The following is a 13218-nucleotide window of genomic DNA, read 5'->3' as shown; positions in this document are numbered from 1 at the left end:
AAGTTTGGGATCACCAGAAGTCTTCCTAAACCTGGCCGTCCAGCCAAACTGAGCAATCGTGGGAGAAGAGATTTTGTGAGAGTGGTAAAAAAGAACCCCAAGATCACTGTGGCTGAGCTCTAGAGATGCAGTAGAGAGATGGGAGAAAGTTCCACAAAGTCAACTATCACTGCAGGCCTCCATCAGTCGGGCCTTTATGGCAGAGTGGCCTGACGGAAGTCTCTCTTCAGTGCAATACATATGAAAGCCCGCATAGGGTTTGCTAATAAACACATGAAGGACTCCCAGACTATGAGAAATAAGATTCTTTGGTCTGATGAGACAAAGAACTTTCTGTAATAATTCTAAGCGGGTCTGATTAGACGAAGATAGAACTTTCTGTGATAATTCTAAGCGGTATGTTTAGAGAAAACCAGGCATTGTGCATCACCTGCCCAATACAATGCCAACAGTGAAACAAGGTGGAGGCAGCATCAAGCTATAGGGGTGTTTTTCAGCTGCAGGGACAGGTCGACTGGTTGCCATTGAAGGAAACATGAATGCGGCCAAGTACAGAGATATCCTGGATGAAAACCTCTTCCAGAGTGCTCTGGACCCCTCAGACTTGGCCAATGGTTCACCTTCTAACAAGACAATGACCCTAAGCACACCGCTAAAATAACAAAGGAGTGGCTTCAGAACAACTCTGTGACCATTCTTGACTGGCCCAGCCAGAGCCCTGACCTAAACCCAATTGAGCACCTCTGGAGAGACCTGAAAATGGCTGCCCACCAACGTTCACCATCCATCCTGACGAAACTGGAGAGGATATGCAAGGAAGAATGGCAGAGGATCCCCAAATCCAGGTGTGAAAAACTTGTTGCATCATTCCCAAGAAGACTCATGGCTGTACTGGCTCAAAGGGTGCTTCTACGCAATACTGAACAAAGGATCTGAATACTTATGACCATGTGATATTTCAGTTTTTCTTTAATAAATTTGCAAAATTTCTACATTTCTGTTTTTTATTTTTAGATTCTGTCTTTCACAATTGAAGTCTACCTAGGATAAAAATTACAGACCCCTCCATTCTTTGTAGGTTGGGAATACTTATATTCTCACTGTATCTGCTATCCTGAGCATTTGTCTATTGTGGAACAATCCCTTTAAGGCCAAAAATAGATCACCTCTATTCTTCATGTTATCCCCTATCCTCCGGATAAGGGGAGATACTTGTAATTTGGCAATAATTCTTTAATAAATTTTGTAAGATGTTTTATGTATCAAGTAACGTGTTTATTGAAAAAAAGTGAGTATTATAAGCAAAGTCTCATGTAGGCTTTGTTCTGTAAAAAAAAAAAAAAATGTATCATTGTGATGTGTGCTAGCTTTAAATTCTTAACTTTTCTTGCAGTTCTGATCAGCACACTGCAGTCAAAGGACAGACCTTTGCAGTTCTTCTGTTTTTCTCTGGTAACAGAACTTCTGAGAAAAGTATAAAAATGTGGAGCCCCAACTGACCAAGGAAATGAAGGTCTACCATTCTCATGATTCAGAACTAAGAAATGGGTTCAAAAGTGATCAGAATAATCCTCATTTCCTGTACTGAAGAAGAACTTTAGAGGAGTAAGGAAAAAATGTTATGTGACGCTGTTCCTCTAAAACGACTAAAGTAGCGTTCTCTGCAGCTCTGAGACTGCTCTCTGTCCCATACCTATTTCTTTTACCAGGTGGTATCGGTGCAACCACTCTTGATCACAATGTAGCACTTTTTTAGGGCGAGGGTACCAGTTCAGGACATGACCATTGAAGGCAATGTGAGATATATTGTGTTTGTCTCTTCCTTAATTAAGTAAAATAGCCTAATAAACAATTGTCTACCTTTTAACTTTTTTTTTTTTTTTTTTACTCCTAATTAAGTATATTTTCACAATGGAAATTTATTGCAGCATACAAATTACTTTATATGTTAAAGGGCTGGTCCGATGCCTAAAATATATTTTCAAAATATCTATCTTTTAAAGTCTAACCACTTTTTAAATTATCTTTATTATGAAATATGCTATCCTTTTTCCTATCTAGCTAATCCATAAATGGTTTTTTTTTCGTTTACCGCACTTTTTGTGACGTTTCATTTGAGAAGTCTCTCCAAATGGACATGACATGCTTTCCTGCAGCATCTATTGCCCCTCCTGGAACAGGATGTCATCACAGGGCAGCGCTGCAGTTACTTACGACAGGTTTTTGCATTGCCACCCTCTGAAGGTGTCCTTTATTCATTGGAACAGAAGCTATGGGTGAGTTGAGTGCTGCTTCTGTCCCCACCTCTTCATCTTGTAACTGTGAAACAAGCTGTCATCACGTGACAGCGATAGAGGCAGTCAATGACACCAGCGCTGCCCTGCAGCTGGTAGCACTGCCCTCAAATGAATTGTCATCAGGGGAGGCGCTTGTGTCACCGCATCCTGATGATGATGAGAGTAGTGCTAGAAGCTGTGAGACAGCACTGGTGTCACTCATTGCCTTTTTCTCCTCCCCTTTGACTATGCCTTGCTTCAGTTAGAAGATGCAGTGGCAGAGATGGAAGCAGAGTGCGGGCACTGCACTCAACTCTCACACAGCTTTTCATCATGTATCCATGAAATCTTCAGAGGATAGTGATGTAAGAAAGTGTGGTAAGTATTTGCAGCTCTGCCCACTGATGATATGACCTGTTCCAGGAGGGGCAATGGACGGTGCAGGGAAGTGAGTGCGGCCCCAGTCTTCTGTGAGGTCACGTTTGATACTTTTCCCAAGCAAAACAAGTGAAGTAAGAAACCCATTTCTGAATTAGCAGGATAGGTAGAAGTTTAGGGGATTTTATAATAATGGCGACGGGGTGTTGATAGATATTTAGAAAAGGCATTTTAGATACCGGACCAGTGTTTGTCATAGTGTTTGAAATTGGTTCTTACGAAAATATTTTAATAATCAGTAGGCAGGCTTTCAATTAGGGAGGATATGTTGAGGCTGATATTGAGGTTGATACCATGAAGAATTGCTCATTGCCTTAAGTCCTTTAAACATATGCATGATACTTCTTATTCAGTCTGTTAAATGTAAGGAGTTTTGCATACTGCTGCATTAGGTATTGCTAGGAGTATGTTTTCATCATATTAGGTTACTCATTAAGTGTATGCTAAATTGCCAAACATCATTTCTAACAGTGCCCTTCGGTCAGGTTACCAGTTATCATGCCATCATCCTATTTTTTTTTTTAAAGAGAATTTTTTATATATTTTTATGGGAAGAGCAAATAAAAAAAAATCAGACGGTACATTCACCTACCATTATTACGTTGTATGTGAGCATTTATCTTTGGAACTGTGCTTAAAAAAATCTCTATGTGTGTGTGTGTATGTATATATATATATATATATATATATATATATATATATATATATATTATAATCTCTGCTCTTCCAACCTGTTGACTTGATTGCTCCCAAACAGAGTTTAACTCTGGAAGAGTTTTGTGGTTTTTGCCCACTGTAGGGGTAGTCAGTCTATCTGGCACTGTTTTTGTGCCATTACCACACTAACATTTTTAGTCTGTACTAGTATAAAGCTGCTATATATAATCCTGTATTTATCTTTGTAGTGTATGATTGGTATTTTTGAGTTGAATCTGATATACTGATATGCATTTTATGAGCGGTACAATCGACCCTGTTCCCTAATTATGTGGATTCTAGTCCTTTAGCGATTAAATTAGTGGCTGGCTCTTCTAAAGAAGTAAGAGATGGTGTTTCTAAATAGCACACACTATTGTCTCTCCAGACAAGTTGGACCACATGAAACAGAATTTTTCAGCATGTTAATATTGGACAAACTGGACATCCTGACTATCAGTTTCCTGTACAAGGGGAGCACTGCTGTATGATGAGGCTGGATTCTTCCATTGAATATATGCTGCGCTGTATAATAATCTTTACACTAACACAATGAACTGTACAACTCTTACAGGTACTGGGAAGTGCTCCTACATAGAACATGTCACCCTACATAATGCCATGATCGAGATTCACTGTCAAAAGATTTTTATCCGTTTACCTATCAAAGGAAATAAATAGGAGACTTGTAAGGGTATTGGCACACATTGCGGAATCTGCTGTGGATTTTTCCGAGCGGATTTGTCTAAATCTGCAGGTAAATCCGCAGATCAAAAGACCTGCGGTTTATCTGCGGATTAGCCTGCGGTTTTCCCCTGCGGTTTGACACCTGTCATGGAGCAGGTGCCAAACCGCTGCGGAATCCGCACAAAAAAGTGACATGCTGCGGATTTAAAACAGCAGCAAATCTGCGCGGAAAATTCTGCACCATGGGCACTGCGGTTTTCATTTTACATAGATTAAAAGGGTACTGTACAATGCAGCAGAAACTGCTGCGGATCCGCAGGGCCAGTTCCGCTGCGGATCCGCAGCAGAATCCGCAACGTGTGCACACACCCTAAGTTTTTGTTGCCGACTGTGACTGGCCCAAACATGTTTTATAGTTCAACAGGAAAAATATCTTAGAGCAAAAACATACAGAGACGCCACCTCTCTAGATCTCAAGTTTCTAGGCATTGTAGGCTTTTCTCTGGTTCCAATGGTATGTTTTCCCACACATTTTGGTAAATGTTTACTTAGCATGAAAAGAGGCAATTTGAAAAAGTTTACATTTTATTGTGTCACTTGCCTCTAATATGTAGGAATATACTAATCCAATCTTTGTTTCTGGGTTGCTTTTTCAATAAGGACTTCATGTGAATTTAACATTTTTACTAAAGATATGTGCTTGCTGTAAAGTGGAACTGTAATATTTTCACTAGCAGCGCAATATGTATAAACTGTAGAATGTTTCATTGTGGGTTGGGACTTTCACCTCCATTTGTTATAAATTCTAAATTGGATCTGATTAACCTCATTTTCTGTATTTGTATTTAGAACAAACCTTCCCCTTTCTGTCTGAAAGGTTGGCAAGATGCTGTATATCTATGCACTATGAAAATTGTGCAAGCATTGACTTCAGGCTGTTTGGAAGTTAAATGCTGAGCACTCACTGCCTTTACTACTGCTTGTGTTAAGAATTTGTCAGAAAGAGTTGCCGTTCCACACCTAAAACAATGTTTATATAAATTGACACAGATAGGCAACGTCAAGCAATACGAAGTATTGGCCCTGCTATGTACAACTAATAAAGTCCAAAAAGGGTCAGATGGGTGCTAAAGACCCTTAAGTGCTAAGTTCCATTAAATAGGAAAGAAGCATTGAAAAACGCCATGTTGTCTTAATTTTTTATTGTACAACATACTTTAACATGAACTTCATTATACTTTAGGAATTTTGAAACTGTCATTAGAGGATTTCAGTATGTATAACATTTCTTTAATCTAGCACCCAGTAATGCAGTACTCATTCCAGGCACATAATAAAATCACAAAACTGAATTGGACCTTAAGTAATTTTTTTCTTTTAAAGTTGTGGGTATTCATTGATGTTTTTTGCTCCAAATACTTTAAAATGCACTCGGGCATCATGAATTTTGCGCAAAATAAAAAATGCTTTTAAATGTTGCTTCTAATTTTTTTAACTTTTTTAATACAAATTAATATTTTGCTAAAACAGCACAAAATTTGTGCAAAACCTCCAGGTGTAACTATAATTACTCTGGGGAGGGACTAGACTACATTTGTGCAAAAATGTTGTTTTTTATGAATTGGATAAAATATTGAAAAATGTCACAAATTAAAATAATTTTGGTTCCAATGAAAAAGTGAAAACCACCAACCTAGACAAATGGGCACATAATTTCTTGAAAGTCAGTATTTTTTTCTTTTCAAATCATTGAGGTTAATTTGTGACAGTTTAAAAAAATGAAATAAATTAATTTGTCATAAGGTTGCTTAAGTGAAAAGTGTGTAATGCAGAAAAAATCCTCAACTATCAACCTGGTCACCATGGCTTTCTAATATTTGGAAAATATTGTACCTCTATACTATAGTTAGTTTTACATTGAGAAGAATAAAACAGACTGAATCCATATGAATAGAACCATAAGCTTTATTCACACTGTGTTTGAAAACCTGGCTCCTTTCCAAATGTGGCACTTGGATCCTGAAACGAACAAGAAGGGAACCAAAATGAATTGTAATGGCACCCATTTCCATCACATTATAGAGTTCGATGCACATATCACACGTTTTGCACCTTTTTATAATTTTTTTTTTTGGCAATCTGCACTGGTATTTTGGCAAGTCTTAATCAAAAAATGGACTTTGAAAACACCCCTAGTGGTAAATTTCACCCAATGACCATATGAGTATTTTTCCTTTTTACTTGGATTTTTTACCACTTATGATTAAAAATGACAAGAAGGTACAAAAGTATTCCAGCAGATTCACAAGCTGGGTATTTTTCTTATTTCTTGCCGTATTGAGGCATATTGAAGTAATTGCTACAAGATGCTCATGATACTTTCTACAAGACCTCATTCTGGACTACTTGCCTAGTCTATTGACAGCAGTTGCTCTTCACTTATCAACATTGAAATTTCAACATCAAGAAGGAATTGTCCTTAAATTATGAAAATCATAGAATCTATAGACCTGTTAATAATATGCAAATTATGAAAAATTGAAATATAATTTTCAAAGGGACTCAAACTACGGTAATCAATATCTGGTATGACCACCACACACAGAAGTAGACACAATTACTCACCTTGGCATGATATCAATGAGGTTGTTAGTAGTTGTCTTAGGAATGTTCTGCCATGCCGAATGCTTTGAGGCACACAATTATCAAGATCTGCTGCTGACAGCTCCCTTTGCAATTGCAAAATAATACACTGCTCTAAAACCTAAATGGAACACCGAAACATCATAATGTAACTCCAAGTCAATCACACTTCTATTAAATCAATCTGTCCAGTTATGAAGCCACACCAATTGTGATTTAAATTCTCCTGCTGTTGGCTGTTGTGCAAATGGAGCAGACAAGTAAAATTTATAGGCCATTATCAAGACAACCCCTATAAAGGAATAGTTCTGCAGGGGGCTACAGCAGACCATTTCTCTGTTCTCATCCTTTTTGGCTGTTGTTTTGGTCATTTTTGCATTTTGTCATTGCTCTCACCCCTCGAGGAACTGCACAGTAGCATGTCGCAGTGTCTACAACTCACAGAAGTTGCACAGGTAGTGCAGCTCATTCAAGGTGGCACATCAATGCGAGCTGTGGGAAGAAGGGTAGCTGTGTCTGTCAACAGAGGCCAGAGCATGGAGCAGGTAAATGGAGACAGGCCAGTGCACCAGGAAACATGGAGGTGGCCATAGGAAAGAAATAACCCAGCACCAGGACTGCTACCTCCTCCTTTCTGCAAGGAGGAGTGGTGCCAGAACCCTGCAAAATGACCTCCAGCAGGTCACTAACATCCATGTGTCTGCTCAAACTCTCAGAAAAAGACTCCTTGAGGGTGGTATGAGGGCCCGACGTTCACAAATGGGTGTTATGCTTACAGCCCAACACCGTGCAGAGCGATTGGCATTTGCCAGAGAACACCCAAGATTGGCAGATTCGACATTGGCGCCCTGTGCTTTTCATGGAAGAAAGCAGGTTCACCCTGAGCACATTCGACATCTGCAGACGCCATGGAGAACATTCTGCTGTCTGCCACATCCTCCAGCATGACCCAGGCTTGGCAGTGGATCAGTAATGGTGTGAGGAGGAAATTCTTTGGAGGGCCGCACAGCCTTCAGTGTGCTAGCCAGAGGTACCCTTACTGCCATTAGGTACTGGGATGAGATGCTCAGACCCATTGTGAGACCTTATGCAGGTGCAGAGGGCCCTAGGTTCCTTCTGATGCATGGAAATGCTAGGCCTCATGTGGCTCAAGTGTGCCAGCAGTTCCTGCATGATAAAGGCATTCCTGGTGTGGACTGACCTGCCTGTTCCCCAGACATGAATCCAATCAATCAAATCTGGAACATCATGTCTCGTTCCATCCACCAACACCACGTTGCACCATAGACTGTGCAGGAGATGACTTATGCTTTCATTCAGGTCTGGGAGGAGATCCCTCAGGAGAACATCTGCCGCCTCATCAGGAGCATGTCCATGCAATGTAAGGAGGTCATACAGTACATAAAGGCCACACACACGACTGAGCATCGTTTCCTTGTCTTTAGGCATTTCCACGTACGTTGAATCAACCTGTAATTTGATTTTTCACTTTAATTTTGAGTATCATTCCAAATCCAGGCCTCCATATGATATTAAATTTGCTTTACATTGATTATTTTTATGTTTTATTGTTCTCAACGCCTTCCACTATGAATATACATTTGCAACTGGAATATTTCCTTCATTGATATCTAGGCTGTGGTATTTTAGTGTTGTCATTTGTATGACATTGGGCTGTGAGCCAGACCACCGTGGACCTCACGTCACCAATCTCAAGTCATGCTGCAGAACAAAATTGCAGTAGAGACTGTAATAAAGGTCTGTCCTTTTCAACCATGAGTCACATTTTTTTTTCTTAATGCAATGATAGCTGGAGATTGGTCCAGAGACCAAGTGGGCAATGCCATGAAGAGGCCTTCATGACAGAATGTGATGTGTCCCAGGAGCAGGTTTCCCTCAACACGACAATGCCATGCTGAATGTTGTTCGTCCTGTGGGAAGCCTGCACTGGCTAAATGGTGCTACCATGTCTCATTAAGCATATCTGGCACATCATTAGTTGACAATTACAAATGAAGCTAACAGCAGCGGATCTTGATGATTTGTTTGCCCAAGTGCATTTAGAGTGGCAGAACATTCCTCACACAACCAATAATGACCCCATTGATAGCATGCCAAGGCAGGTAAGTACGTGTTTTTCTGCAAGTGGCATTGATAAGCACAGGTGTTTTGAAAATTTTATTTCCATTATATCATCATTCGTATGTCATTAACATGTCTATCGATTCTGTGATTTCCATCATTTCATGACTTTTTCATCTTGGTGTTGCAATTTATACTTCAATGTTATACTTTGATTAAAAGGTAAAAGTAATTTCTTGTGTAGATTTAAATGGGTTTTTGAGCTGAATATTTTTTTTTTTTAAAGGAGCTTAGAAGGATTGAAAATAAACAAAATACTACTCATTGTTGATTACCAACAGGGTATATTCTAATAAATAGCCAGTCCCCGCTGGTTTCTTTTTATTGGTCATGTTTCAACACACCAGAAATGCCTCAGCCAGTGATTAGCCAACAAGCATTTTATGGCATTTGTGACCTAGAGACAAGCTCACCTTGAGTATGGCTTTTAAAATCTTGGCACAGAAGAAGCCTGCCTGATGTGGAACAACATAGATCAATGTAAAGATTCCTCCAGCAATATTCCAGATTAAAAAAAACAGCTTTATTCCTACAGAATTAAAATATAGACCTCATCAAGTGCATCCAAGTGTGGCATATTTTCCAAATAAAATAAAATGCACCATTTGGATATACTTGAGGATGTATAACTTTTTATTCTGTTCAAATAAAGCTTACTATTTTTTTATCTGATTAACGGTTGAAGGATTCCTTACTTTGATCAATTTTAAGCCATTTCCAGTTTGTCAAAACAGGACCATGAAGAACATTCTAACAATGACTAGTTAAGGGCTAGAATTCAACCTGCTGGGAATTGACAGTTGTGAGTATCTTCTCTCATTATTTTGAACCAGTCTGACCCTTTTTAAAAGGAATATCATTGGCTCAACAACCCCTTTAACGTAGAAGCCATTGCGTGCATTTGTGTAGAGTGATCTAATAAAAGATTTGATCACATTAAAAGGGCCTACAATGTTTTTAAATGTCATTTGCATTAATTTTGTAGTAGATTTCAATTTAAGTTTTAACAAATTGTAAAAGTGGACATTTTTGGTACATCTGCAAAAAAACTAAGCAAGGAGAAGTAAAATATTTGTGGTCTTGACAAACCATTACAAGTGAATGTGGATTAATATTCTGCTTTTTCCTGGTCATCTCAATTTATAATACAGATGGCTGGCTAATTTAGGAGTTAAACTGTTCTTTTGAACCTTACATACTTTTATGAATAAATGTTAAAAAAATGTATAAATCGATGCATACTTATTGTCAATGTTATTGTCCACGTTTAATTTAGATTATTGATCAAATAATGCATATAAGGTCAAGGATAGGCAAGATGATTCATACGGTTAGTGACATTTATATTTTCACATAAATGAGCAACAGGAAAACAAGGTAGAACCAATATATTCCTGATTAATGAATTGTGATTAATGAACTATATTTTGTTATACAAACATGTTATCCAACCAGATACCTTGTATTTCTAAATCCTGTTAAGTCTTTATGCTCCATCATCTTTTGTTTGTTAAATATTACTTGTGTGTATGGCAAGATCTTCCAACCCTACATTTACAGAAAGTTGTTTCCTAATAAGAAATCTCAAAACACAGATTAGGTGAGAGGTCCTTATTGCAGATCCATAGGTTTTCATCTTGCCAGTATGTACGGAAAATCATCAACTGTTTGTTTATAAAGGGTACTTCTCTATTGAATGACTGTTATTGTAAGAGAACATTTCCATGGGGCAGAAATATTCTGCAGCTTGCTTGTCTGATTATACTAGAGTGACATCTCATCTGGAATGATCCCAATATTTAACCTTTGTACTAAGATACTTGAATGGTTTGTGTGACGAAGGCTGATCAATTTCCTTCTTTGTATTGAACAAAATATTGGTGGCCTCAAGCAGCCTCCAGCATGAGCATCCTGCTGTGTGAGGAGCCACTGTAAATAATGCCAGCCTTTCTCAAAAGGCCTTTTGGTATTTTCTTATGTGTACAACCTTAGATCAATTAATAAATGAAAAATGTTTTAGGACCAAAATGCATTGGACTTTTTTTTTTTCTTTAAAATGTTTTAAATGATTTAGTGAGATGACATGCAATAGTATAAAAGACTGTAATAGTGGCATGTTATTATCAGGCAGGTATAAACAAATGATATTCAATTCTTGATATCAGCCACAAAAGTTAGGATCCATCAGCAACATGCTGTAGGGATGGGTCTATACAATTTGAGGACCAATTGCTGCATATTTAAAAAAAAGTGCAGCAAAGTCATTGTCACTGTTCAATTCTAACCAGGATCAATTTATGTGGTAATAATTCTGGAATGCTACAACGAATCCCGGTGAATCTGAGATTAGTTTTTTCATGACATATATCGAACCTCATGTTGGAGGTAAAACTTGTTCAATATGACTTGGGGTTTGGTTGTGAAAATATTGAAAATTTGATGAAATTTTCACAATTTTCAAATGTTTCATTATCTAGAGGCGTGGTGAGCACCTTGAATCCACAGGTGTTTCACAGAATTTTATATCATTGAGCCATACAAATGAAAATTCCACAAACATATTACTTTATCATCTAATATTTCATTTTCACAAGGGTGAAAGCAGGAGAAAATAGATCATACAATTTGGTGTGCAATTTGTCTTGAGTACACCATATGTGGTGGAAAACTACTGTTTGGGCGCACAACAAGGCTTAGCAGGAAAGGAGCATTGGTTAAATTCTAGAGCGCAATTTTGGCTGGAACAGACTCAGAATGGCCTTGACATGCCAAATCAGTGAAAACCCACACAAGTGAACCCATTTTATAAACTACACCTCTTGTAGGAATTCATCTAGGGGTGTAGTGAGCATTTTAAACCCTCAAGCAATTTACAGAATTGTAAACATTTGGTTGACTCAATGGAAAATTAAATTTTTTTTCCAGTAAAATGTCACTTTTGCTTCACAACCCTCTGGGAATTTATCTACAGATGTAATGACGATTTTGACCACATGGGTGTTTGCCAGAAACAAGCAGCAGTGAAAATTGCAAATCTGCCCTTATGTTGTAGTGCACATACATTGTTCTTCTGGAGACATTGACCTGTAAATTAAGCTGGCTATCCTCACTGCAGAAATGCCAAACATCTGCTAACTGGGATTTAGGCAGATTGTGGGGCTCAGAAGGGACGGGGGCATTTGGATTTGGGACCGCAGAATTCGCTGGATTTCTTTTGGGGGAAGGGGGAGCCATAGCGCTTTTCCAGAGCCTTTGTAATACCAGTAACGTGGAATCCCTCTATATTTCCATTGACAGATGACAGCCCTGAGTGAGGACTTTTTTTTTTGTGAATTGAGCTGAAGCTTTTATTTGGAACATTTTGCATTACATTTTGGTTTCCATTTATCCTACGCTGAGCACTTGACATCAGGGTTACCATGTAAATTTCCGAATGATGTGATTCAGATGAAACCCAGAGGGTTCCATTCACTATAATGAGGCAGAAAAGTTACTTTGCACTCTGTCTGGCCTCTATTTAGTGTTGTCATTCCTTTCAGAAGTACACAACTGTGGTCAACCACGGTTTTGTATACTGTGTAGGGGGGTGGTCTCCAAGGGATACAGTGGGCCGTAGACAAAGATCACAACCAGACACTTTGTCGATGAAGTATTGCTTTACTGACAATGGAGCCTGATTTTCTCCGGAAGCACAAGGGAAAACACAGAAAAGCTACACAGACACCTAGTCAGTCTACTAGGACCCCTGTGCAGCACAACCTATAGGCCCAGAGTGTTATATTAAATACACTATAATTTGCCTGACCTGTGGTAGCCGAGGAGTTAATCAAAGACAACAATGCAATTAGATGAGTACAATTGGCCAGCACAGCTGTTTACAAACTTAACAATTCTCTAACCCACCCTTTCTCTCCACCCACAGATAATTCTCCAAGGGTGAGTACTGGTAAGATTAAATGTATAGAAATCTCACTAATACTGTGAGAATCTAGTTCAAGTTCATACTGTCCTGCTAAGAAACAATACTTCTGCCTGAGAATCTACGTTTGGCGCCAAACTCTTTTTAGGTCCATGTGCATGCTCCCACCAAGATCAATGTGGCAGGGCCTGAGCTCAGGACTTACCGACCTTGAACAACCTGGTCGCTGAGGAGGCTGGCTGATCATCATTCAGCCGTTAGCTGGCAGGCAGAGGAGTGAATGATGGAATTGTCACACAAAGAGTGGATTATCCTGGTAGACTAGCTGGAGTCTCTCCACGTCACAGCAGATGATTTGGGGGAAAATCAGACTCTGCATCTAACAGTAGTTGTCCCCCACAAGGAATTCTCTCTCTC

General features: G+C 38.9%; 1 protein-coding gene across 5 annotated transcripts in view; it reads left to right on the top strand.

Moving 5' to 3' along the window:
• ANKS1A (ankyrin repeat and sterile alpha motif domain containing 1A) overlaps positions 1-10910 on the top strand; it is a 537122-nt gene extending 526212 nt beyond the window's left edge. For all 5 annotated transcript variants that reach the window (XM_073575593.1, XM_073575591.1, XM_073575594.1 and 2 more), the window contains one exon: positions 1394-10910. The gene's annotated coding sequence lies outside the window, so the exon portion shown is untranslated. The remainder of the gene's footprint in view (positions 1-1393) is intronic.
• The last annotated feature ends 2308 nt before the right edge of the window (positions 10911-13218 follow it).

Source organism: Dendrobates tinctorius, unplaced genomic scaffold (genome assembly GCF_039654945.1).
Source record: "Dendrobates tinctorius isolate UK_male_01 unplaced genomic scaffold, ASM3965494v1 ptg000045l, whole genome shotgun sequence".
In the NCBI taxonomy this organism is placed as follows: Eukaryota; Metazoa; Chordata; class Amphibia; order Anura; family Dendrobatidae; genus Dendrobates; species Dendrobates tinctorius.
This window is presented reverse-complemented; position numbering and strand designations above follow the sequence as displayed.